This window comes from Bactrocera dorsalis, chromosome 4 (genome assembly GCF_023373825.1).
Source record: "Bactrocera dorsalis isolate Fly_Bdor chromosome 4, ASM2337382v1, whole genome shotgun sequence".
Lineage (NCBI taxonomy): Eukaryota > Metazoa > Arthropoda > Insecta > Diptera > Tephritidae > Bactrocera > Bactrocera dorsalis.
In genome coordinates this window covers 2,283,315-2,308,038 of record NC_064306.1, presented here as the reverse complement: position 1 = coordinate 2,308,038, position 24,724 = coordinate 2,283,315, and the positions used below count along the sequence as shown (strand labels likewise).

The 24,724-nt window shown below is 34.6% G+C and overlaps 1 protein-coding gene across 4 annotated transcripts in view; it reads left to right on the top strand.

Annotated features, from left to right (window-relative positions):
- Positions 1-24,724, top strand: part of LOC105226142 (uncharacterized) — a 270,787-nt gene that overhangs the window by 110,954 nt on the left and 135,109 nt on the right. For all 4 annotated transcript variants that reach the window (XM_049455824.1, XM_049455825.1, XM_049455822.1 and 1 more), the window contains one exon: positions 24,113-24,164. The gene's annotated coding sequence lies outside the window, so the exon portion shown is untranslated. The remainder of the gene's footprint in view (positions 1-24,112; positions 24,165-24,724) is intronic.

Sequence of the window (24,724 nt, the reverse complement as noted above, 5' to 3'; positions counted from 1 at the left end):
ATATATATTGAAAACTTTTGATTTCAGCTCTTTTGGATTAGTGTGTACTGTGTGTTATGTCTTATACTTAAAGCTTCCGTCGAGTTCACTTTAGTTGAGCTCTGCCATGTTAATCGTCGGCTCAAGTCTATTCTGTTCCTTTTGTTCTAACAAAGCTCATATTTTGGGCTAACTCTACCAATTGAAATGGCACCCGCAGCCTTCAAAGCCAAATACTTCAGCTTGCTGCTGCAAAGCTCAAACGCTTCAGTGCTTCTAGAACGCACACATATACATCCCCACATCAATCATCTCAACGTGTACGCAATCGCCTTTAATAAGCCCGAAAATCCAATAATTCACGTCAATCAAACATTTCGGCTTATAATGATGAATGCAATTCCAATTCCAAAGCCGTAATGCAATATGGAGATTTAGTCGAAAATCCCAGCAGAGCAGCGGTAATCAAAGACGGCGGAAAAAACATTCGGTGCAAGCAGCGTGAGCCGACTCACACACACAACGCAGTGACATGAAGTGCACTCGATTTGGTGTTGTTGTGCTTGGCGCAAAGCTCTAAGCTGATTTCTGACAAAGCGTTTGAGCCGCTGCTCACCTTCAGCAGCAGCGCGCCCAAACCCGCAGCGTTACAAGCACGCGCATTTGGAATTGCCTTGACTCGCCTCAAACCAAATAGTTAATAGGTAGGCAAGAGTCAAAGAAAAATCAATGGCTTGGCTGCGCTGAAGTGGAGAAGCAGCTGAAAACCGCCGCCGTGACGATTTCAGCTCGAAAGTCTGAACACCAACCACGAAAATAGAAATAACACGCCACTCATGCATAATCCGAAGCACCAAAACAACAGAAAACCTAAAACAATAGCAAGAGCGTTTAAAAATCACCTCGCTTGTTTGGCTGCCCGAATAGTCAGCGCAGCCTCAACAGCAGGAAGTCATTCATACTCATGAGTAATACGTAAATTCGGCTTTTAATCGAAGACTAAATAAATATTTAAGCTTGTGAATGTGGCGTAACGTAATCACTGAAAGCAAACAAGCAAGTAAGCAAAAAACGACGAAAACACGACGGCTTTGTTGCCAAAAATATGGTTAGCCCGCGCAGAAGCGTAGACTTTGAGACGAAGCGGTGGTACAACGCTAAGTAGCGTCAAGAGAGTGCTCGTGAGTGTAGTGCAGAGGCAAAGGTGAAGCGCAGCTCAGCTCACAAATGCTTTGTGGTTGGATTTGATGCGCAAATACAAGCTTAAATTAAAATAATCATCAAAAGCGCCTATCGACTTCCGTTGACAAAAGATATCCGAGAGAAAAATGCCTAAATGATGAGCTTACAGTTATTTTTGACTGCTTGCTTAGGTAAGCGCGGGTTGGGGCATGTGAGTAGCAGATATTATGGTATTTATTGAAGTCATTGCGACATCAGAATAGCTTGTAACGTTGCTTGATCGCTAAATAATTGTGTACCCGTATAAATGGGATGTGTGACTTCAATGGAAATGGCTGACTAAGCCACTGAGATGTTGTTAATGAGCAGCGTTGATGTTTTTTGTTGAGTGTGGGGCAGAAGATCGACTACTGACTACAGCTATTTTTCATGCTTAAGCCAGTTTTAAGTCTGTAATCTAGAATTTCACATTCTTACTACTCTGAAACTATTTTCCAACTTAAGGCAGCTTCAGTTAGAGTTAGATTTTGAGTAGAAATTATTTACTTATGTCACAAGAAATTTAATAAACCGACTGAGAATTATCAGTCAGCTAAGGCGTGTGAATGAATTGCTATACAACTGCAGCGCTAAAGATCGCAACTCACCAATCAATCTTTCTAGGCAAAAGAATCACATATTTTACGACACTAGTACCCTGCCGATCTCTTTCACTCTCTCTCTTACTTCATTTGAAGTCATCGCACTCTTGTTGTCTTTGCTTTTTCTTTAACTCGAATTACCGGAGAGAATTTAGACTAAGTCATTTATTTAAATCTTCGGAATCTTTATGACTAAGGTTTCTATACTATATTTTAGCTTTTAGTAACAAGTATCAAATTCTGCAGATGAAAAATATATCATCGAATTTCCTTATAAAGAGCAACAAAGTGACCAACTCAGGTGATATGCGTTCAAAATCTAACACAAAGCTAAAGACCCTTGAGAGATTCGCGAACTGACTCTCTCTGCCTTAGAAACTAGAAATTTGTGGAGTATATAGAGCGAGCTCGAGATATTTAATAAAAAATGTATATCAAATTTCCTTAGAATAAGCAACAAAGAACCCAATTGCGTGGTATGAATCCTGAAGCGCTACGTCTAAAAATCAAGAATCACCCAGTTCTCTTTCACTTTCTCGTTTGATGGCACTCGATAATTATAAATTTTCGACGAAACTATCATACCGACTACAAAGGTAATCACATAACTGAATTTCTGGACTCAATCATATTTTTAACTTGTATTGACCCAAAAGCGGGCTCTAGAGATTGTTATTTTGAGGTTATGTCATAAGTCTGTTAATTTGAGTGCGCTCCACTATTTATTATAACTTGTAGTAGCTGATCTCTCTCTCTCTTTTAACTCACTCGGTTTCTTTCCCCTTGAATATATGTTTGTCTTTCGCTCTTAGCTTAGACAACAACCTTTTTAAATACCTTTTTCGTATATTTAAGTATATTTTGATAAAAATGGAATTATTTCAAAACCAAAGCAGTATCCAAAACCCAATTTTCATAAAAGATTTGTATCTACCAATTACCCATTGCATAAGCCAACGCGACCATCTGCCCACGAGCCGAGTAGCGCACCTTATTTGAAATGCATACCGAGCGCTGAGCATGCTCAAGCGACTGATGAACTTTGCGGATATGAGAAAAATGGCTAAACTAGTCACATAATGGACACGATGATAAAGCAGGTTTCAGCAAAATGTATATTTTTTCTTTTCATTTTCTACAATAAATTTTTTGCCAACGCTTTGCCTTTGCACAAGGAAATGCCCGAGTGCGCTGCAGACACCAGAAGATGACAACTTTTAACCTATGAACTTTGCCACACTGAACCGCACACACACAAATAAAAACAACAAATGCTAATAACAATAATAGCAATAAGTGAAAAATTTGTAGCGACCGAGGCAAAACGTTGGAAAGAAAGGCCAACGATAATTTATTAAGAAAATATAGAAAGGTGAGGCAAAATGCTTAAACCGGTTTACCATACAGATTTAGACTAATATGCGCTGTGCGGTTGGCTGTGCAGACTTGAGACGCGCTCGAAATACCTGTTGTTGGCCGAAGACACGTTTCGTATTAGTGTATGTATGTATGGAAGTGTGGGCATATGTAGTTGTATTACTTGTATCTTGTTGTTGCCTTGTTGTGGTTATGCAGCCACTAGTGCCGAGCTGCGCTTGAATGGGTACAACGCTGCTTGGCGTGCAGCACGCATACATATCCACAAAAGGGGCATATAAGGCGCTTGTGCTGCATACATACATATGTGCTTGTGTGTGTGTGTGCGGCGCACTGGCAGACATCAAGTGGCATTTGGTGGCTGCGCAGCGCGGCGTCTGTGGTTGCCACAGCCGAGGCAGTTTATCAATTTGCGCTGGCAAGTCAACTAGTTTCTGCTGTGGCCAACTGCCTGACAAATGTTGTTGCTGTTTTTTTTGTTGTTTTTTTGTTGTTTTTTTTTTAGCTGATTCACTTGTTTTTATTGTGTTGGCATTATACATATATATTTTTTTAGATTTTTTCTTGGCTGTTCTTTTCCTGTATTCTTGCCGTTTACTCTTTGCTGCTGGCAGCCTGACGCTGGTGTGGAATACCTTGTTGCAAGCGCATGTTGCTGCCACAGGCGCGCCAACGACTGAGAATTCGCTTGAATTTCAGGTACTCATGCAACTAAGCGTATTTGTATTATGTGCGTACATATGTGGCATGTGGCATGAGGCATGGGTTGTTGTGTGAGTGAGTGCATTGACGTTTTTGAAAGGCCAAACACAGAATGGTGAGAGCAACAGCAAACTAATGAGAAGTCGTGGCTAGGATTAGTTGTTGAAGCAAATATGCTTAGATTTATTAGTTGCCAAGCAAATTAAAAAAAAATAAAATCCAATAAACAAATGAAATGCTGCTGAATGTGTGTAAACTGTTAGCTGGAGCTACCAATTTCGTGTAGCATCCATTAAGCACCTTCGTGAACTGTCTGAAATGTGCGCTTACAATTTCTGAAACTTTGAGGGCACTCTGCAAACGTCCCAGTCATATAAAGTTTACGAAAGAACATGTGAAATAAAGGTGCAAATGAACACTTAATTAACGCGTTAGATAGTCTGAGCATCTGAATATCGTAAATTAAATTATTTTTTCGAAATAATTCGCACGTGAAAGCCAACGAACGAACGGTCATTCACCGCCATAAAACGAAAAAAAAAACAATTTAGTTTAAAAAATTACATAAGAATGTTATTATTGTTGTTGGCTTGGCAAAGATTTTTCCGTTAATAGTTCCCAGAAATATTACTGAAGCAATAGTAGTCTCTCTGATTATTTAGTAAATTGTTATGGGTTAAAAAAGAGGACCATTTTCAAAGAACTATGAAAGTACCCTAAACAATCCTTGAAATAGGTAACTTGGTTACCTCTTATATAAAGCTAACAGCATCATACTTGTTACGCAATCTCCTTCAAATGCTCGTCGCAACATCTGCCTGCTTGTGTTTATTGATTTCCAACTCTTTACCCAAAAAATCGGTCAACTTTAACCTTTCACTACTTGCCGGCCGTCGCTTGGTTGCCTAATGAAATAGGACACACATTTCACTTCCTCAAACTCGTAATCGAAGGTATTCGTTTTGTTCGCAAGCCCGATGATTTTCGAAAGCCAAGTACGGCTTACTTTCGTTCATTTTATTTGAGTTTATTTTGTTTTTTTTTCGCATTTTTGCTTTATTACACGAGTCACTGGCAGCCAATATCGATTTACGACACACAGCTGCTCGCTCGGCTGCTTGCAACGCCAATTCGCTTGAGTGTTTTGACTGCATTGTGCCGCTCTCCCATTTGTGGCGCAATTTCTTGACTTTTTTTTTGCGATTTAAAAAATTTCCTTAAAAAAGTGTCTGAAATTTTCCTCCACTAAGACGAAAATTGTCGCTTCAGTATTTTTAGTTTTGGCTGCTGCTTCTTGACTTTTGTCGTCCTTTTTGTATTTCTTCGCCAACATGCAATTCAAGTATCGGTTATAAGCTGCATGCCACATGCCACATGTGTGCTATATACCTTTACAATGTGGCACTAAAGGCAGTCTCCAGTTGCCTTCAGTATGCACTTAGTCAGCGCAGTTTGCCTTAACGCGTGCTGCGGCTACCAGTTTAAACCGCTTTCTAACAGCTATTCTAATACAAGCTTCTTCTTCTTCTTAACACATACACACATATGCATTTCTCAAGTCGTTTAGTAGGTTTTAAGCAGTTTATTTTATTTATCCATCATCTGCCGCATACACATTTGGGTCTACTTTGTTGCGCCCACATGTAAGCTTCCTTGTTTAGGCCTACAAATTCAGTGGGCGCGTGTTTTTGGCTTTTGCTGCTTTCGCATATTTTTTAATGTTTTTTGTTGCTTTAAAATATTTACTTCTTCGCTCATCCATACATTATTCGCCTGTTTTCCCAAAACATCACACAATTTTTGTTGTTGCTTCGCTGTCTGTAAAAATTCATCTGTTGCCACATATGGCCGGCTGGCTGCTTTTCCAGCAGCCTATTCTTATCTCACGCTCATTTTCACGTTTTTCAGCAACTTTGGCGGTAGTTGCCTGCCAGTTAGCTGCTCACTTTATAGTTTCGTGTTTATTTTTAGCACCAAAATGTGTTGGAAATGCTTGAAAAACAGCGTATTGTAAACATTGGTGCCGCGAAAATGTGTGCAAAATGCTTAATATTACCAAATCACAGAAAAATATCGTGAAACGATTTTTTCGAACACAGTTTCGAAAATTTCAAAATCGAATTTTTTGAAGAAAATTCCAAAATTTCAAAAACGAATTTTTTGAAGAAAATTTAGAAATTGAAAAATTCCTACAAGCAAATTCGAACACTTTTTCGAAATTCGAATAATACTTCAGCCATTGAGAATTGCTCGTTTTTTTTATTTGGATGACTTGCAGACTAGTTTATTCAAATTTTAGTTAAAAAATATCAATTTTCGAATTAGAAATTACAGTTCGACTTTCGAAATTAGTGTATACATAGTAAAAATTTTTTTTTTTTTGGTAAAAATCACAAGTATATTAATTTCAAAATTTTCGAACTTGAACTTCGATTGTTAAGTATAGTGTACAATTGAAAATAGTCAATAAATGTGAAATAGAAAAAGATAAATTTAGAAATTTAGAAATTTATATTAAAGAGAAATATGTATTTCATTACCTAATATATATTTTGTATACGTTTTCGAGCACATTCTTTACTTTTCGAAGTTTGTTTTTTATTTAAAACGTCCAAGTTTTCCAAATTTCTGTTTATTTCTGTATAAAATCTCTAAATTTCACATAAAAATCAGTTTGTAAATTTTTCGAACATTAAGTTCGAATTTCGAAATTCGTTTTTTTTCGAAAATGCTCTCAAATATTTGAATTAAGACCGTTTTTTCTAAATTTTAAACCAAACCGCTGCAAAAATTGTATAAAGGCGCTATCCAGCATAATAATTTTATTTCGCAATTTTACTTGGCGTTTTCTGCGAACGCATTCCAAACTAGCATAACTGTAAACTATTCTAAGGCTCTTTAAAATTTTACTGCTCATATCAGCGCTCGCGAGATGCTCCCTTTTCAGGTTCTAAAAAATCGTAAACATTTTATTTGCCCTTTGCCAGTTTTAGAAATCGTAAAAATACGCACATAAAGTAACGGAAGCAACAGTCAGCGATGCATCACGCAGCTCGCTCGTCAAACAAACTCCGGCGAATATATGTATGTTAATGTAGTAGTCTGACGTACTTGGCTGTCTTTCTGTCTGCCCTTATCGCTCGCATTTTTTCTGCTACGCTTTGCTTTACTTCGTTTTTTGCGCAAAATATTTCATGGCAGATCATGAAAATGCGACTAAATATTTACACACTCTAACATGTGTGTGTTTACAGAAATTTATACGCTTGTGTTTGCGCGGCTGTCTGCCTAGCATTCTGCGCTGCTGCTGCTGCAAATACAAACAGACGCACTTACAAACACAACTATGGTGGCAACATCATGGCATCACATGTGCAACACGTGCGGCATGTTAATATGAGAGTTGAGGCAAAGGATTCAACGTTCACTCAACACGTTCGCCGCTTTTTTATGTGCGCTTCCTGTGCGCCATAATCGCTGTTCTTCGGTGTTTTTTTGTGATTTTTAATTGCTCTGCTGAAATTCCGCTCTCAGAAAAAAATGCATGCAAAGCCACTCTTAGCTGCTCTTTTTGGTTGCACTCCTATCTGTGAACCCTTCTCACTGCGCCCTAACCTCACTCTTTCTTTGGCACAACTCTTTAGTTTTCTTCATTTTGCCTGCAGCCGCAGGAAAGTGCTGCGTAGTGACTATTTTGCTGAGATTAAATTAACGTAAGCAATTCAATTAAGATATGGTATGCTATTCGAGATAACCGGCAGCGTAGTGGAAGAGTTCGCAAAATTAGTCACAAAATACTTGAGTTTGTAAATACATACATATTTATTTATGTAAGTATGTATGCATGTGGACGTCTTAACCAATCATAAAGTTAGATAAGACTAGTTGATTGCAACATCTTAGCTGTTCAGCTGCAATAATTACAGTGTTATTTATCACCATCTGTATCTTACATACATACATATACAGTGGCGGACAAAAGTCTACATACACCCCCTGTTTTCTTCGATGTGAGAGTACAAAAAGTTTTTAGAAAAATGTATTTATACAGTTTTATTCTAATATTTATTATAATAGCAATTAACTAAAAAAAACCATTATTTAACATAAAACAACAAATTTATGGAAGAAAAACTCAAAAATTGCTTTGACAAAAGTCTACATACAGTTCAAATCTCATACTTTGTACATTGTTATATTAACAGTAAGGTAACGTTAGCCTTTTTCTTTTATTTCAATATGTTTATTGTTTGATATTTATTGAATTTAGTTGTGGTTTAAACACTTCAATAGCTATAATGGCTCCGTGAAATGAAATATCAATTGATGTAAGTAATTTGGTGATAAAAGAAAGAAAAGAAAAAAAATCATATGGTGAAATTTCTAAAATTTTAAACTTGAGTCGAGCAACAGTACAGACAATTCTAAAAAACTTTAAAAATAATGGTTCCAACGAAAATAAACCGCGCAGTGGACCGCCAAAAAAACAATCTCGTAGATACGTCAGCCTGATTCTCAACGAAGTAGACCAAAATCCAAAAGTAAATGCTCCAAATATAGCCGAACGCATGGCGAGTACGTCACAAATGAGTATCCAACCAAGAACAATAAAAAAAAACTCTAAACGATAACGGATTCCATAGTAGAACACCACGGAAGAAACCTTTTATTTCTGAAAAAATCGGAAAATTCGTTTAAAGTTCGCCAAAAAAACACAAAGAAAAGGAAATGGATTTTTGGAAAAAAGTTTCATTTACAGATGATTCTAAATTCAATCTTTTTGGTAGTGATGAAAGTGCTAAAATTTGATGGAAAACTAACGCCACGCTTGAACCGAAGAACGTAGTATCAATTGTGAAGCTCGGTGGCGGCAGCGTAATGGTTTGGGGAGCTGTTGCGGCCTCTGGAGTTAGAAATTCGGACTTTATTGAAGGTGAAATGGACGGTTATAAGTATAAGTCTCTGTTGGAACATAATTCGAAGCCTTTGGTGGATAATTTAGGGCTCGGTTCCAGTTGGATATTTCAACAAGATAACGATCCGATGCATGCGGCGCAAATTGTTAAGGACTGGTTGCTTTATTATACTCCAAGTCAATTAAATACACCACCTCAAAGTCCAAATATGAATATTATTGAACATGTCTGGGAGATTTTGGAGCGTAGAATTAGAAAGAACCAAATTTCTAGCTCTGCTCTACTCTAAGAGCGCATATTGGGACCTTGGAACAGCATTACATCTGTAGCGTTGACAAATTTAGCAGAATCAATGCCACGGCGTCTTCAAGCAGTTATAGATACCAATGGGGACCCAACTAAATACTAAAACGTCTTAATAACTAGCATTTTCTACAGTTTTTCGCACTGAACTAAGATATTTTTGTACTGTATGTAGACTTTTGTCAACACAATATTTGAGTTTTTATTCCATAAATTTGTAGTTTTATATTAATTAATGGATTTTTTAAGATTGTTGTTATTAGAAAGAAGATTAGAATAAAACTGTATCAACACATTTTTCTAAAAAGTTTTTGTACTCTCACATCGAAGAAAACAGGGGGTGTATGTAGACTTTTGTCCGCCACTGTATGTATTATTCATCCAAATCTTATCTTTCTTTCGTCTGTAAAGCTTTGAGTTCTCACCTGCATACTTTATAATACTTTTTGTACTTTTTTAATATAATATGCCGAAAAATCTGAAAAGTTACCATACAAAATGTATTGCGAGATCAACAATCCTGAGGTCAGTGTACCTTTTGCTTACATTTAGCTAAGTGCAGAACCTTTGTTTACATTTAGCCATGACAACAACATTTGCTTACATTTTGGGTAATTGACCCTTTTGTTTAAATTTTATGGGGTTATTGGATTTTGTTTACATCTGATAAGGTCATTTACCTTATTGTTTACATTTTATGAGGTTTTATTCACATTTGGGGACATTGTTTAAATTTTATGGGGTCAATGAACTTTGTTTACATTTTGTAAGGTCATTGACCCTTTTTTTGCTTTTTGGCGAGGTCATTGACCCCTTTGTTTACATTTTATGTGGTCATTGGCCCTTTTGTTTACATTTAGCCAAGTTCACAACCTTTGTTTATATTTAGTCAAGACAAATCCTCTTGTTATATCTAAATAATGGGATTTGGCTTATAGGTAAACAAAAAGGTCCATTTATGTGTTTGGGTAATCGGATGTGAGTTTAGTTCAACTAATTCAACTGACTGGGTCAAATATGAGTTGTAGGTACCTTAGAAGGTTAGATGGTTGAAGAAATTTTATGCATTCCTCTAAATTTATTTATTGAAATTAAATCTGTTTGATCCTCAAAATTCTGGTAATACATATGGGGTTCTTACGAGTATGCTACAAATATAAATACACATTTATTTAGAAAATTGCAGCTTTCCTTGAGGGTTTCCTAATCAACTCACAAACCGCACAACACTCAACCCTTTTGTTGACACCTCAATTCCATGCCACTTACTGGCATTCAATCAACAATTGCGCTGTTAATCCAACACAATAGCGAGCATTTATTTGTTTCGTTATAGATGTATGTGTGCTTGTGTGCGTTGTGTGTAAAATGTTGGCACAAATTTTGAAAATTTCAATACTACAATCGCCCTTAATTAAGCTGCAGCGCCAACCCCATTCGAGAACTGAGCAAAAGTGTTGGTTAACACCTAGGCATAATGCCGCCTCAAAGCGGCCGCCACACACACACTCACACAAATACTTCTAAATAAGTTACATTGTTTTTTGCCTGCTCTATATACAACGGTTGTTTACTCACAATCGAAAAATTGTTCAATCAACGCTTGCAACATCATGTATGCTTGCCTTTGTAGCATGCAATATACAATACACGCTTGCGGTTCGCTCATATGCAACTCGGTGCATTTTGTTTTAATGCTTCGTACCCTCTAACACAATTAAAAATTTCGCAAATTTTTTTTTGGATTTTTTTCAGCGTCAAATTTTTTATGTGCTTTGCTTTTACCATATTTTATTTTTCAACGCCTGCAAAGCGACCGTGATTTATGTGGCATGCCACACAATGCTTTTTTCATAACTACGAAAATGAAAGAAAAACAGTAGTTTGAATAGAAAGGCGCGCTAAGCTGCATCGCAATCAAAAACCGAGTTTGGTTTACAATTTATGTGCTTCGATTTTGTATTTACCGTGCGGCTTAAAAGTAATCAGACGCTGAGCGAGCGAGTTTTTGATTTTTGTATTTTTTTCTTTGGTTTTGTGATTGATTTATTATAAGCCCTATATTGGTTCATCAAATATGAAAAATATTGCGCAGTAATAAACAATTAAGTAAAAATAAAAAATAAATACAATTTTCAAACATAAAAGATTTTATTTGCATAATTTTAGTGCAATAAATTAAATATAAAATATAAAAAAAAAATTAAAATAAATAAAGAGGCAAATTTTCAAGTCTTTTTACTAAATTTTTTTATATACATACGTACATATTTTCAATTTAAAAAAAAAATTATTTTTCACTTTAATGAGTGGTTAATTAAATTTGGCGTTATTAAGCAAGAGTTCGCCTGTATGTACGCGATCTACTCCGTCCGTTTTTGAAATATCAATCTGAAATTTTGGGCACGTCCCTTTCTCTCAAAGGAGCTGCTCATTTGTCGAAATCGCCGATATCGGACGACTATAGCATATAGTTGCCATACAAACTGTACTATCAAAATCCAGTCTTTATATGGAAAACCTTTTTATTTGGCGAGATATCTTCACGAATTTTGGCACAGATTATTGTCCAAAGCAGGGCTACAAACTCCGAATATATTGTTCGGATCGTATACCTATAGCATATAGTTGCCATACAAACTGAACGATCAAAATCAAATTCTTGTATGGAAATTTGTTTGTGAAAAGATGTTAAAGCTTTGGTTAGCTTATTTTCTTTTTGAAAGTTACTAATTTTTACTTTAACAATTAAAATAATTTTTAATTTTGACTAAAAAAAAAATATATTTAAAATCTTGTTTTTTTTTATTTTAATTTTAATTTTTATTTTTTTTTTATTTTTTTTTTTATTTTTTTTTATTATTTTTTTTTTTTAATTTTTTTTTTTTTTTTTTTAATTTTTTTTTGGTTTTTTTTTTTCACTTGTCACATTTTCTGCCGTCTGAATTTCCTCCCTAATTCCTCTTGCACTTAATATCAATGATGAATGTCTCCCCCTCTTCATCTCCCCTTCGCTTTCCCACGCTCTCATATTTCATGATTACTTTGCAATATGCCACACAAATGTATTACAACAAAAAAATTAATTGATTCGCTAAGGCAAAAATTCTGGGGAGCAGTGTGGCTCAATACATCACTCGGCGTTTGCCGCAATCACACGCTTCATTAATTTTATTGCATTCTTTTAAGCGTAGAATTTATTAGCTATACATTAGCGCTCACGCTTTTATTATTTGTGCTGCTCTTCCTTCCTCTTCCTCTTCCGCTTTCTTTTCTTATTCCCCCAAGCATTTTAATTATTTGCCATTTTTATGTGATTTTTTCACTCCATTTGATAAGTTCTCTTCTGTGCCACTAGTTTTATGATGGCTTTATGTGCGTATCCTTTGACAGCTACTTCCGTTACTCAATAGTCAATTTTCCCCTTCGCCATATCTTCGCATGCCATTCGTCTTGCATTACTTTCATTTCCGCTGTCTTAATCACTTCGCAGTTTATTCACGAACTTTGCCAGCTTCTTAGCGACTTATCAATAGAAAACGTCCAAGCAACTAAACCGCTTAGCTGCACTTTTTTCCCATTAACTGCATTTATATGGCCCAAATTTATTTTACCGTTATTACTTTTACAGCTTTCAGTTGTGGCAGCCGCTGGCACTTTCAACTTGGCTCACCAAATTCTCAATCGCCTCACAAACATCACTTATATGCTTTCAAATTGCTTCCTTCTTGTTGTTGTTGTAATCGCAATTTCTTCGAATTTGCCCCGTGACACATTTATGGTTGACCCGAACTTCCCAAGCAACTGACACACATCTCTCTGCATGTGTCGTATGTGTGTGCCACAAGCCATTGGCCACACAATCGAAGAAAATTTGTTGGCCTCAAATTGCGCCTGGCACTTGCTGTTTGAACAGTAAAGTGCTCATGTTACTCATACACGGGCACTCAGATTCCCAAGTGTATACATATGTAGTACATGTGTATGTATTTTAGCTTATGAAAAGCATTTGAGCGCATTTTGTTAGTATATCATAATACAAAATTTACAATTGAGTTGTGAAAGTGTTTCGAGAGCTCTTTAAGTCATATGAAAAGCACAAGAAAGCTTTGAACTGGGGTTGAAAAATTATTTATAAGAAAAAGTGGATAACTTTAGTACTTCAAATGTGTGTACCCTGAACTAAGCACCTTATTTTCCAAAACTAACCAATGTTTCGCAAAGCTTTTAAAGCTCCCAGAGTAGTTAAATGTAGTTAAAAATTCCTTAAAAATGTTAGAAGCTTCAAACAGTTTTTAAAAGCTCCATTTAAAGATTAACAAGCTTTTGAAAGCTCTATTAAAACTAAAAAAAGCTTTTGAATGTTAAATGAATATAAACGCGTTGAATTTTTTTACAAATTTCAATATTTCGTGCCATTTCCATTTTAATATATGCTAAAAACGAAAACTTTAAAATACTTTGAAAGAGAAAGAAAGCTTAAAGCTCTTAAAAGCTCTATGGAATTATTAATTTTATGAATTACCATTTGCTTTTCAATATTCGCGAAAAACTAAAGCTTTCAACAACTTGGAAAAAATGTAAAACTTTTAAAAGCTCTAAGGAATTACTTAGTGTGACGCTTCATTTAATTTTCAGCCTTTGGATTGTGCACTTCTTTGCTTCTTAGAATCATAGGTATTTTTAAAAGCACTGAGCAATAAGCTCATCAACTCTTTCGACACATCTTTGTCTTCTCAGTGCTTCATTGTTTCTAATAATATTTCTTCACAAATTTTAAGTGCACAAATTCCTGCCATTTGCATCTGCTAATGCCTATATACTTTGCCAAGTCATAACTATCAACTTCACCCCTCTGTTATCTGCCAGTCAACCCGTTATTAATATGCCGCATCAGCAAATTTGAAATCGTGACTTTTCGAAAATATTTTACGAGGTGATTAAGCATACAATTAAATGTTGCATGCACCAATTTGGTAGCAAATACAACGTGCGCTGCAACAACACCAATAAAAACTGAAAGCGCTTGCATTCCAAGGCGAAGAGGAGTCGCTGCATTCCTTTGTACTCACAGATATTTGCATGCGCACGTTAAGACAATGGAGCGCAGCGACTTCGGCGAGTAAATCAAAGATTGTCAAACTGCAGGCAGGACAAAGAGGGGGGACTCACGCCAGGCGATCACGCTGCCAGCATTCAAAAGGCAGCTTCACACTGGATATCGCTGTAGTGCTGCTGCCTGTGTTCCACGCTGTTGTTTTTATTGCTGCTTTTGTTCTTTCCTCGCTTGGTATTAAATTGCAATGACCGAATTTTCGTTTTCAATTGAAAAATATTCAATATATTTTTTTTTTCAATCGATACTCGATTTTTATTTGATTTTTGATGTAAAACTGAGGCGTGTCAAACACGTACATATGTGTGCGTGTGCATGCAGATATTTTATTGTCGTCCACTGCTTGCTCTCTGCTGCCCTCCTGGGGCGTGTACTTCGTGAGATTTATGCTGCTCTATAGTATTGTCAACATTTCGCTGAAATTTTAAGAAATTAAAGAAAAAATTCAGTTCAGCAAAATACTATGTGGCAAAAAGTGCCAGATTTATATGAAAAGGTAAAAATTTGGAAGGAAAGGCGTAGTTTAAGCTCAATTTAAAGGCATAAAATCGTCAAAAAAATTTTAGTCGAACAAATTCGTTACCAAAGTTTTTGCAACTTTTTAAAAAAAATTAATTTAGAAAATTAATTTAAAAAAAAAAAACTAAGGAAATTATTATTTTTTTTTTTTGGAATAGATAAAAATATGTATATTTATTTATTTAATTGAATTTACGTACGTATTTTAATTTTTCAAAACATTTTTTTTTTTACTTTTTAACCGAAATATAATTCTATTTTTCCTGTATTTTAACAATTAAAAATAAAATATTAATTTTTTTATTTTTTACTTCAATTTTGAACTTACATAAATGAATTTTTCATTATTTTATATAATTTATTAAAAAAAAATAGTACTATTTTTTATAGAAACGGCTAAAATAAAATCATGAAAAAAATTGAATTTTGTTTAATGGATTTTTTAACTATTAAAAAAAAAATATATATTAAATAAATAATTACAAAAAAATATTATTAATCAAATAATTAAAAAAAATATTTTTTTTTTTTCAAAGAGAAAAAATTATTTATTTTTTTTCTTAAAAAATTATGTATTCATACATATATTTTACAAAATAATTTTCCTTATTTTTTATCCAAATGAAAATAAAATTTTTTCTGTGCTCTGTATTTGTAAACTTAAAAAAAATATTTATTTTTTTTTAATAATTTTTTTTTTAACTTAAATTTTCAAAATTAAATTTTTAATTATTTTGTTTAATTAGTTGTGAACAAAAAAAAAACACAAAAAATTTATTTATTTTTAATATTACTTTCTTTAAAAAAAAAAAAATTTATTAAATACTTTTTGCATTTAATTTTTCGAAACTAAGACAAGTTTTAATTATTTCACATAATTTATTGAAAATGTCAATACTATTATTATTTATGCAAAAGAAAATTAAAATTTTAATAATTTTGTGCATTTTTCCTTCATAACTCTTTCTTACACATTTACTGCAAAATATACATATGTCTTCATTTTAAGTGTGAAACATTTTTTACACAACACCACAATATTCTCATTAATTCTTGCTGTCACCCTGCCTCACCCAGCGCCCGTTTTCACTGCAATATTTCATATTTCACTTTCTCTGCCATATTGCTTAACATCTCCACATTTCTCTAACACCATATGTTGCATGCAACATGCCAAGCAACACGCTCTAGACACGCACCGAAACCTTCTACACCGCTGCTGTCTTACATGTACACACATTTACACATGTACATGCACAAACAGCCATGTCTTGCTTGTTTGCATAAATAAAGTTCACATGCCTCGCCATAGACGTCGGCCTGCCCCGCCCTAAAGTTGGCTTCAACGTCAATTGGCAATAAGAATTCATTAGACCAACGAGCTTTTCGCTTGTATGTGTTGCAGCATTGCTTATATGGCATGTATTGTTGTTGTTTTTTTTTGTTGTTGAGCCAACGGCTGTTATAAAAGGATTAACAGCAACAACAACAATAATAGTTAGTATCAAAACACGGCTAATAATATAGCAAATAATAAGAGTAACACATTAACAGCTGATATGCATGCTTGTGTGTGTGTGTGTGTGTGTGTTAGAGACAACTGTGAAGGGCGCTAAGGAGAGTTCTATGAGTGATTATAGCAAATGCTTAGCAAGGAGATACACGCAGCTAAAGGTCAAATCGGTCTTATTGCATTATTTATTTAGTTCCTGTTTTTCTTGCTGTTGTTGTTCTTGTTGCTGACCGCTTTTGCTGATAAATCGGCTTAAATTTATTAAGCTCATGTAAACGCATGGCAGATATTAATCTAAGCCGCTGCTCGGATCGCCATAATGTGTCACTGCAGCGCGCACACACACACGTACACACCCAACTTAACACACATACACCGTTATCTATCAAAAATACATAAATAAAGTTGCCTGTGTGCCATGGTGTTTCACATGCGCTCAAGTCGACATTCAACGCGCTGGCGAACCCTTCACTTGCGGTCATCAATCCTTTCGTCCTTGCCACATTTCATTCCTTAACTCACTCACCGCCCTGCCCGCTACGTCCTGCCGTCTACTTGCGCTTTCGCACACGTTTGTTATAATCCTTCAACTCGTTATACCCTTTTTTTGCTGCCTTGTATCGCTTTAGACCCCTATTTTGTACGTGCCACAAAATGTTGCAATGTCACAGCTGCCACTTTCGCCACTACTATCGGGCGTTTTTCGAACGTTTACTATTTAAACTGATCCCTGTCGCATGCCATTTGCGCACACTCACACCACTCACTTCGGCTTTAAGGATTCTTTATCGGGTTTCAGGTATCTTCATATGGAGGTATGTGCATATCCACCACTTTGCATTTGCGTTCCGTTACATATGATTCAGTCAAGCTGTTGTTAATTCCAATATAAATACAAAGTAATTTCGCTCCTTGGGAGTATCCCTCTCTTGGATGTGTGTGTGCATGTAAGCGTCGCTCCGCACTTTCCTCGCTCTTTGTTTAGGCTCCGCAGCTTTAGGGCTCTTATTGTTTTCCAATAAGTCGTTTTGCTTATTAGCCGAACCGGTAAACCCAAATCGCATTCATAGTTTGCTCGACTAACTGTTTATAATGTTCCGTTTGTCGAGGCTTGCTCGCATCACTTCCACTCCACTGCATAATCCAATTTAGCAAATTCATCCTTCGGATTATTCTATTAATTTTTCGACCAATGATTTTCTATTCTCGTACTTCTGTGTGCTTACCTGAATAAGGCTTACCCTCATCAAAAGTGTTTTCATGGAAAAAATCTCTGCCGTCTAACTGTGTACTCAGCCATGAAAGTGATTGTCGGATGCGTAAAGTGCAGGATTTTCACAGTGAGCAGTCTTTACAGGCTTTGTAGCAACTAAATGAAGGAGGAGTCAATCTACGTGGTCAGGAGGTCCAGTTTATAAATATATTCTTGAAAAGATTCCAGCAACAGTTAGGTTAAATAAGCTGATTTTTCGTGAGACCACGAATATATCCACTTGGACAACTAAAGTCGCCTGTCTATTGTGTTACCCAGAACTCTTTAGTATGTATCAAAAAGACCTTTGAATGTCGACAAAGCGCCTAGCGTCTGTAACAAATTTATCAAAACTGCGAGATATAATAGCAATTCCAGCTAATTCGATGGGTTCGTAGAAAGTTTGCCAACCAATCTTAATCTGGTGAAAACTGGATAAACACTTACACTTCATCGTCCCCACCGTAACTTTGAGAAATTGTGACCTCCTAAATCCTTAGCTTCATTGCGTAAGTGTCAATGCCACAGTATCCTGTTAGAACACCTATCATCGCCATCTATGTAACTAAGGTTGCTGGAATTTAGCATAAACTCGTCACTTGCAATGACAGGTTACAGAGGATCTCTCTGGTGTTCTATCGTATAGTTTCAATTAAGGGCTCCGAGAGGGTTTAGTCGAATTTAAAGCATAATAGGAAGCGCGATAGCCTTGTCGAAAACATTTTTAAGCTTTGAGTTAATCCCTGCGGTCTCTTACTGAAGGATCTGCAATGTAGAACTAGCGGAACTTAATCTGGAGCTTGATTCATCACATCCTCAGAGCCAAGCTATGCCCTGTGACAGCAGTATCATTTAAATTTCCTTTATAGTGGTTCAATTGTTTGGTTCTATTTAGAATCTTGGTTCTTTTTAGACAAACAAAAAACGTTTAAGAAATTATTAGATGCGAATGTTTTTATCTTTCTCAAAATTATGATCTAACTTAACTACTGTCGTGCTGAGATTCTTCTTTTTATGTTACAAACTTATTATCTCTCGCTGTTTATGTGAAATAGTTTCCGATTTCACTCCAAGTCTCATAATGCTAATAATAATAATATTCTGCTGACATTTACAATGTGTTAATTGTTTGGTTTATGGCTCAATTCGGGTGCTTATTGGTATCAATTAGGCAACTTACTGGATATAGCGACAGAGTTTATCAGATACTTCCGTTAGGCCAATAAATTTGCTGTGATTATTTTTATTGATTGTTTGCTTGTCAATAAAGATTATAGAAGCCGCCATAAACTACATGTATACACGCAGCACTACACATATACATGTGGAACCGCCGATAGCACTGTTACAAAACGCACATTTCGCTCCGCTTACATTGTAGTTCTCAAACGATTTATGCGCACAAAGTTTTATGTATATGTGCTATTAGTCCGATCTTCCTCATTGTTTTTGGGTAATTTGCTATCTTCGTGTACGATACGCATTAATATTTCAAAACTAAAGCGTGCCCAAATTCATTGATTGCCTGAACGATTCATTTTAGTGATAAACACCGTAGCTATAGCGACTTATCATCAAAGCATATGCAGTTTACAGTATCTAGTTATTATCTTAAAAGCACTTAATGCGTCAATTATGACGCCATGCCAATGATAATTTCATTGTTTATCGAGAAACTTCACTTTCATTAAGCACAAACGTCGATAATTCAGGGCAAACTCTTCACCCACTTTATGCCACGCGCTTACGCTTTTCGCTTCGTTTGAATTGCCACAAATTGTTGGCCGAAATTTGGGGTAAATATTTATTAATATTACTAATAATAGACAATAATGAAGCGCGCTAGATTTACATATGTACATATTTATATATTTACTATTCAAGATGGTTTAGATATACTTAAAATGACTACTAATACGACTAGTCCGAAACCAATGTGAATTTTGGTTTTTAAACGAAGATAAATATATAAAAAATATATAAAATCTAGTAATTGAGTAATTTGAGTTTTAATAATCGACTATATTAACACTAGTCCAAAAAGAACTAGTTTGAGACTAGTTTTCTGAAATGTTAATAACTGTTTTTGCAGTAAATTATACAGCAAATGAGCATATTGAAGTGTTTTTGCAGTGAATTATACAGCAAATGAGCATATTGAACCGACTAGTGCCAAACTAGTTCATAATGGATTAGTTTTAGATGCAGTATTTTTTTAAAGGAATTAAATTTAACTTATTTTTGATGAAAATTAAAGTTTTAAAAATTATAAAAATCACATTTTATAAATAAACTAGTCCTAAACTAGTCCAAAACGACCACTGAGAAAATATTTTTAAATATAAATATAACAAAAAGACATTTTGCATATATATTTTTAAGTACGATCAGTTCGAAAATTATGTCAGTCGAACATTGACACACGATCTTGATTGACCTTGAAGCTAAGACGTTCCACAGTAACTCTGTACTGGGTCTCCTGCCTTGCTTTTACTAACAGGTTAACATTATTGAGGCCATAAATCATCACTTAACATATTTACTTACGAACTCACATACATATGTACATGCAGCTCAAATACAAATACAAAAACATTAATAATCGCCTTACGATTTAGTGATCTGCGTCTGCCACAAGCTATATTTTAGCGGACACAAGCATATACATACAAATATAAATGCAAGTGTGCGTAATTATTTACCAAATTATATGCCTAGGCACTTATTTATGTATATATCCACATTTGTACATATGTGTATACATAGTTGCATGCATGTGTGTGCGTTTCTCGTTCGGCGTGTGCCACTAACTAATATGTGCAAATGACCTTATACCAATTAAAAGCAATTAACAAATGCCGATAGCCGATAGTTATAGTTGCTTCAACAATAATTACAGCAACAACAACCACTTGAAAATTAAATGCTACAAAAACGCTGACCAACTGACCAAACTTCGAACAGCAGGGCCACTGAAAATATGTCGTGTAACTAATTAATTATGCACATGTGTACTTACATATTTAGATCGCGGACAGAACTGGTAATTCATTGTAAACTTAAACTGCAAAAAAAAAAAAATTAAAATAAAAGTTAAATTAAAATTTGTTTGTGGTTATTTTTATAAAGAATCTATTACTTCTCGTTATAAAAATTAACATAAATTAAAAGCAAATATTTCAAATGTCAAATTTAATTTTTTTTTAATTTGGAATTTTTTTTTTTTTTTTTGAAATTTTTTAAAATATTTTTTTAATTAAATATTTTGTATAAATAACTTTTTGCGCCTTAATCGTCGTTATAAAAATTACAAAACACATTAAATTTTTTTTTTTCAAAATATTTTCCATAAATAACTTTTTGCCCTTAATTGTCGTTATAAAAATGACATAAAATATTTAGAAAACAAATTTAAATTTTTTTTCTATTTAAAATAATAGAAAATATTTCTAAATACAAAAAAAAAAATTTAAGAATTATTTTCTAATTTTTCAAAATTTTAATTTTTAATAAAATTTTAAAGAAAATATCTTTTTTAAAATAAAAATTTCATATGAAATATTTTTAATTTTTCAACTAAAAATAATATTTACATATTGTATATTATAATAATATATTTCCTTCTCTTTGTCCACTGTAAATATGGCAGACGCAAAAATCCATAAAATCCACTCTTGAAAGCTCTTCATTAATTATTTGTTAGCCACAAGTATAATTAGCGGTAAAAACTCAGCTTCTAGTCCAAAAAAGTAATCACCTGACAACAAAAAAACAGACAAACTCGATAATCGACAAAAAGAATTAGTAATTGGAAACGCATTAGTGTAAGTGCCAGAATATTTGATATGCAATACTAATGCGTAATTAATTATTTTTTGCTTCCGATAATTTACATAATTTGCGTTCGTGGCTTTTAACCCATATTCGCCAATTATTATCATCCCCCTACTAATATTTACTACTAGTTATAAGCGATGCTAATCGGAGAGAGCGGCCTAGTATGGCTTACACCAAAGTATACGTACTTGTGCTGAGATAATAATGATTAAATCGACCGCAAGTGGAAATGCCGGTATTCATAATAATACCAAATTTTTCACATATATTTTTTAATGTGAAATTCAGGTTATTTCCATTTCTTCAGACAGTATTTTTGAGTAGTTGGTTATTAGCGTAATTTTGCCATATTTCCATTGAAAATAATTTAAAAATTCAAACCACTGCACAATCTCAAAGAAATCTATACAAAATCTTCTCCATATTATCCCAAACCCAAAAACATCAAACACGTCATCGATGCCAGAAATAAATACAAAAAACTCACGAACTCATTATCACCATGACGACACTCATTAACATCGCGCTATAATATCTTCGAGTTCGCATTGCATGTTGTTGTTTTTTTTTTTTTTGCTCAATCTCTCCACGTGCTCCCCAGCCATTAATCCACATTTAAGTATAACAAGATTGCGAAAAATCTCCTCTGCGGCCTGGTCGCAAATACCATTGACATGCTGCTGAGGCGGCTAATGAGTGTGTGCACATGTGGGCAGAGTGTGTGTGGAAGAGAGCGACGGCAGAAGCTTTGCAGTTAACGGTAAACGCCTGCGACTACGCGTATATTTTGATTAATCACTGAGGCGCTTTGCTCTTATTAGTAAAGCTCATTAAAATTTCCGCGTATTGCAAACTCACAAAGCAAACTGCACGCAATTGAAGCGATAATATGATTTGCTTGGCATTGCAATAATATGAGATATATTCGATGAAACTGAGCAGAAAATTTACAAAATTGATTTAGAAATATTTCGGGGAAATGTGCGAAAATTTACGTTGAACAGACATACTAAGCAGATATGAATCAATTCACAGAAAAGTTCCTTCATAATGCTAAAGATTCGTCAGCCTTTCAATTACGTATTGAAAAAAATCAGCGCTTTGAGAGCTTATGTCTCACATTGACCAATCAGCTTACAGTATTTTTATACTCATTGAGAATGCTTTAACTTTATAGAGCTGCTCATATACCTTACTGAGAGTAAAATACATACATCCTTCAGTAAGATATATGAGCAGCGCAATAAAGTACGAGAGCCGCCAAATGTTTGTAATTGTTCCTAAAATATTGGTTATTTCATTCCTACGTTTCTGTAATTCTCCATGGGTTTATTAACATAAGATATTTGCTTAAAAACCGCAAATAAATAGCTTTAATTCGATTTTTTGCATAAATAATGATTGCATTTATATATTGTGTGCCACTTGCATTTATTTCATTGGAATTTAGAACAGTCAGAGAACTCGATTAGTATTTTCTCTACACTTTATCAGCGCTGCAATTCCTTTCACATTTCTGGCTTGTTATTAGTTTCCACCACATATATTTTGACTTCCTTTCAACTCAGAAAATATTGTAGCTTAGTGACTCTCATCGCAAAGGAGTTAAATAGTAGAGGAGTTCATTTCTTTTAGGATTTAAGAGCGCAAATAGAGAGCCACGACGAAAACGGAAGAAAATGTGCCCACTTAACTTCCGCCAACCGCCAGTCGAGCGATTTAATTATCAGCTCTTAGCCACTAAGTCACTGCAATAGCTCGTATTACAGCTGGAAACTCCTTGCGAAAGCACCGTTGTGCTGTGTGGGCGTGCAGCACTGTAGGTTTGGCGAAAAACGCCAGCAATTGACTTAATTGCCGGACTGAGACGCCCAGCAAGCACATAAAGAGACAGGTCAATAAGCAGTTATATACCAACTAAACATATATGTGTGTATGTAACATGTTATCAGGGCTCAAGCGTATATTTATTAGCTGGATTTGCGAGTGGGTGGGCGTGGCAGGAAATCAATTGTCAGCGCTGGGTGGCGACAAAACAAAACAAAGTCGGTTTATTTGCTGTATTTATTGTGCTTTATCGTTGTATTTATATTTTTTATTGGTTTTGTATTTTTTTTGTTGATTTGAGTTTTTTTGTGCTCATGCATGGCAGCCACTGATGCAGTGATGCATGCGACTGCAGGATATAAACATGGTGGAAATGAAAGTGATCTGCTTGCTGCACTTTTATTTTCAATTGACACGCTTCTGCTTAGCTTTGTAACGGTATAATTAGTTGCTGGCAGGAAAAAACAACTGTTTCAAGTGAAATATTTTTTGTTGTAATACTTTTAAATATATTATTTTTGTTTTTATTTTATGTGGCCTTTTTATCGCTGCTATTTTCATACCAATTACCATTTCCTGCAATTTTTTCTGGTTTCGTATTATATTCAATATTTGTGCAAATTTATCCGACTTTTTTTGAGCTTTTAAGTATTGACGTTTAAAGCGTGCTTTCGCAGCATTATTATGTTAAGCTTTGAGTTACCTTTTTGCTTATTTGCGTGTAGTTTTACTTTTATCGGTGCAATTTCATGCCAGTTGCTGCAGGGTTTTCATGTTTGTGGCGTTTTTTTTAGAATTTTTGTCTAATAATTTTTTTTTTTGGTTTGATTTTTTTATAAAATATTAATTTATATTTAAATTCCATTATAATTTTTAAACAAATTTATTGAACTTTCCTATTTTGCTATTAATTTGACACTAAAATATAAACACCCTCTTTCGTTTCAGATTTTCCGTCGCGACCTCGCAAGTCATACTAACATAAAGCAAAAAACTAACGGTAAGTTCAAAAAGCAAAACAAATAATTTACATATTAAATTATTTTATAAAATTTTAAACTATTTAAAGTCGCTAAAAGTTTAAAATTCCTTCCTTTAATAAATATTATATGCAAACACGAGCTTTTTTTTAAGCAGAACAAATGATTTCGTTGTGAATGCCAAACAATGAGCTGCATACTTAAATAACCAGCTTAAGTGTGGCATATAAAATTGTGCTGAATTACATATGCGTCGCGCTGAATTACTGTTTGCCCCATTTAAATTTGCAGCAATGAGCGCAAATGCATTAATGAAGCGCCAAATTAGCTTTTTTTTATTTGTTATGTTAAGGTTATGCTGCGCTGAATTGCATACAATTTATAGTATAAGCGCTAAACTGCAAAAAAGATGAACCCAATCACAAAGTGGATTGAAGGTTTTGTTTTTAAATTTCCGATAATGTGCCGAAGAGTTGTTGTTGATAAATGTTTGCATAAATAGTGCGCTGAAACGCGCAGATAAGCGGCTGAATAGCTTGCTGGTAGCTTTATTTAAAGCTGTGTAATATAAACATTTACT